The sequence below is a fragment of the Protobothrops mucrosquamatus genome, unplaced genomic scaffold (assembly GCF_001527695.2).
Source record: "Protobothrops mucrosquamatus isolate PMUCROS unplaced genomic scaffold, P.Mucros_1.0 scaffold146, whole genome shotgun sequence".
Taxonomy (NCBI): domain Eukaryota; kingdom Metazoa; phylum Chordata; class Lepidosauria; order Squamata; family Viperidae; genus Protobothrops; species Protobothrops mucrosquamatus.
The window spans coordinates 657,509-661,481 of record NW_015386512.1 but is presented as its reverse complement, the minus strand read 5'-3'; positions in this window follow the sequence as shown (position 1 = coordinate 661,481).

The following is a 3,973-nucleotide window of genomic DNA, read 5'->3' as shown; positions in this document are numbered from 1 at the left end:
GAAGAGAAGGACGAGGGGGGACATGATAGCAGTGTTCCAATATCTCAGGGGCTGCCACAAAGAAGAGGGAGTCAAGCTATTCTCCAAAGCGCCTGAAGGCAGTACAAGAAGCAACGGATGGAAACTGATCAAGGAGAGAAGCAACTTAGAATTAAGGAGAAACTTTCTGACAATTAGAGCAATTAACCAGTGGAACAACCTGCCTCCAGAAGCGGTGAATGCTCCAACACTGGAAGTTTTTAAGGAGAGACTGGACAGCCATTTGTCTGAAATGGTGTAGGGTTCCTGCCTGAGCAGGGGGTTGGACTCGATGACCTCCAAGGTCCCTTCCAATTTTATTATTATTATTATAAAAGAGAAACTGACCCCATGGGGAAGACGACTGGGAGTGAGCACCTGGCCCAAAGTCATCAGGGATCTTCAGTAGTTTAGGTTGGATATGAAACTGATCTGTGTTGTAGATCAACAGCCCACTTGTGGCACATGTTTATTAAATAGCCATTTTTATGGCTTCTCCCCAGTACCCTCTACTCATGGCTGCATCTGCAAGTAGTGAGTCCTTCATAGTCTGTAATACGCCATTTCTCCTTTCAGCTACTCCATTTTTAGCTGGTGTATGTGGGTTTGTTCGTCTGTGTCTAATACCTAGACTCCTAAGCCAACGCTGAAAATTGTCGGACATAAATTCTGCTCCTCTGTCTGCAGTTGGCATACTTTACCACCATATCTGCGTTCCACAAATGTCACCCATTGTTTAAATCAGCGGTTCTCAACCTATGGGTCGCGACCCCATTTGGGGTCGATCGACCATTTCACGGGGGTTGCCAAGCAAGGCTGTCCGCCATTTTTTTCCCCTTTTCCGGCAGGTGCTTTACCTCCCTTGAGCTGGGCCAGCTGGTGGTCGGCCTGCTCCGTCTCTGCCGCTTGCCAGCTACGCCTCAGCTGGCGCAGGAGGCGGAACCACGCATGTGCGGCGCTCCCGGGCAGGGAAAGTCCTCGACTTACGACCGGTTGGGTAGTCCTCGACTTACGACCGGTTTAGTCCTCGACTTACGACTGGTTTAGTCCTCGACTTACGACCGGTTTAGTCCTCAACTTACGACCGGTTGGGGGTCGTGGCATTAAAAAGGTTGAGAACCACTGGTTTAAATTGTTGCAATACTTTTGTTTTGTGTTGAGTAAATAACAAAATCCATATCTGATATAATCATCTACAATTACCAGACCATATCTTGCTCCTCCAAAAGATGGTGCCATAGGACCTATTAAGTCTGTGTACTAACTGTAAAACTTTGTCTTTCTTAAGCTTTTCTTGCTAACAGGATAAACCCTAGATCCGTGGTGGCGAACCTATGGCACGCGTGCCACAGGTGGTACGCAGAGCCCTCTCTGTGGACACATGCGCCATTGCCCCAGTCCTAGGCCTTCAGATGGGTTTTATAAAATCTTTTCGCTTTAGGCCTCAGCCACTGTGTGCAAAAAAACAAAAAAAGCTTCAATCAATCAATCAATTTCAACTTCTTCCGGGGGAAAAAGTGATCTCGCAAAGTTGGAATTGATTGATTGAACTTTTTAGTCCCACCCAGTCTGCCATTACCACTGCAGCCACGCCCACCAAATGGGCAACACCCACCCAATTAGCCACACCCACCCAGTGGGCCATGCCCACCCGGCACCCGACGATACATAAGTGGGTTTTGGGTTGCAGTTTGGGCACTCGGTCTCTAAAAGGTTCGCCATCACTGCCCTAGATTTTGACTCCTTACACATGGCACAATCTAGGTATGTATCACAGTTCTTCACTTTCAATCCTTCTGCTGTTTCTGGCATTTTCTGTAGCACTCAAAAGCTGACATGACCTAATCTCCTATGCATTAGATGTACACAGTTATCATGTGTGGGTGTGTTTGTCAGAATACTTGTTCTCCTAATATGTATAAACCATTCTGTCCAATGCCCCGTGCACAAATCCTCCCATCTTTCTTGGTAGTATATTGCCCTCTAGCAAACATTACTTCATATCCCTCACTATCTAGACATGCAACACAATAAATTATGGTCTATGTCTGGCACATATAACACCTTTTTCAATGTTACCCCTAGTTCAGGTACATAGACATTTCCTTCCCCTTTAACTGCTGACCGTTGTCCATTAGCCAGGTTGACAAAATCCTGGTTAGTTGGTCTTAAACCAATAAATGCATTTGGGTTTGCTGCAACATGCTGGCTTGCCCCGCTGTTTAGTAGCTACTTGTTGCGTGTGTTTTTCTTTGTTGCTGCCTGGGTAAATAACATCCCATCTTTGGTTGGTTGCGTAGTTCTATATCCTTGTCTTGCTGTATCTCTCTTTTTCCTCTCTGGACAGGGTCTTTGGAGATGTTCTGTAGAACCACTCACAATGTTTTACAGTGCAAATGGTCTCCGCTCCTTTTTTTTTCTTTCTCTGATGTTGCTGTCATAGGACTGGTTTGAGCATTTTATCTTCCTTTTCCTTGGTGCCTATCCAACCGTTTCTGTTCTTCCTCCTCCAGTAACTGGCCAGTTAAATATCTCATAGTTAAATTCTGCTCATTCATGCATTCTAAACCTGTTACTAGAATGTCCCATGAATTGTCCAATGAACTGAGCACCACTATATTTTGTGTGCCTCAGTAAAGGTCATTCCTCTTTCTTCTAATTCTAGGAATGTTTTTCTCACGTCCTGCAAATGCTTAGACATGCCCTCTCCCTATTTGCTTTGTGCTTTATAAAGTCTCCTTGTCAACATTACTTTGCTGCCTGCAGTCTTTCTTACATACACACAACGCAAAGCCTCCCAGCACTCTTTTGCAGATTGGAGACCTCTTACATGTATCAATTGGTTATCCTCCAAACTCAGGATAATGTTAGCTAACGCTTTCTCATTTTTTCTTTGGTTCCCTTCATCCAGTTCTGTTGGATTAGTAACTATTATCCAGAGCTTCTCTCTTCGTAAATACATTTCCATTTTTAAACTCTAGGTAGGAGAGGTAGTTTGTTTCATTCAGCTGGGATACCACAAAGCCTCCTCCCATAACACCAATAGAGGCCATTTTTTTTTACTTTTACCTTGTATAACCACAAACCACACTCAAAACCACAATGCCCAATTCCTCTGACTCTGGTCAGGTTCTCACTTGTTTTCTCTTGGCTTTCCTTCACTCTGGGTTTTACTTCACATTGGGCTTTTTCTTCAAACCGGGCCCATAATCTTAAAATATATAAATTATCGCAGCCTTTTTCTTGCTTTCTTTTTGTGACAACACAGGATCACAAACATCTGACAGTGGTTTATCAAAAGAACTATGGTTTAATACACAACATGAAACAACAACATTCAGGGAGCATACAGAATACAAGGTAGTCAGTTATGTACAAACGTGCAGCTAAAGATTCCAACTGTCATTCCCCTCAGACACAGTCTCTTAAAGGGATAACTACCCCCAAAAGACTGCTAACCTATTCTCCAAACATCACTTCTGCCGGTCAGCTACTAAATTATAATTACCTTGACAAATAGAACAAACTACAGACTAATCAGGCTGACACAAGATCATAAAGAGACTGATCAGCAAGTATGTTAAAGCTAAAATGGTAATTTGCAGAAATCAGCATGGATTTGTCAAGAGCACATCTTGTCAGGCTAATATTATCTCATTTTTTAATCAAGCAATTTCCTTAATGGTCTGAGAACATTGTAGACATGAGATACATTTTCAGCAAAATGACAAGTACCTCAAACATGCAAATGAATAAGCTAGTTAAGTGGGGCTGAATGCATGATAATTAAACAAGCAAGCTGTCTCAAAAAATCTTACTCAGAGAATGCATATCAGTGGTTCTTCATCAAAGCTCAGTCCTGGCCTCTCCGCTCTTCAATGTTTGCATGATTAAATTGATGAGTTGAATGTTTATTAAATTCACAGATATAAAATTGGGCGGAATTGCTCATATT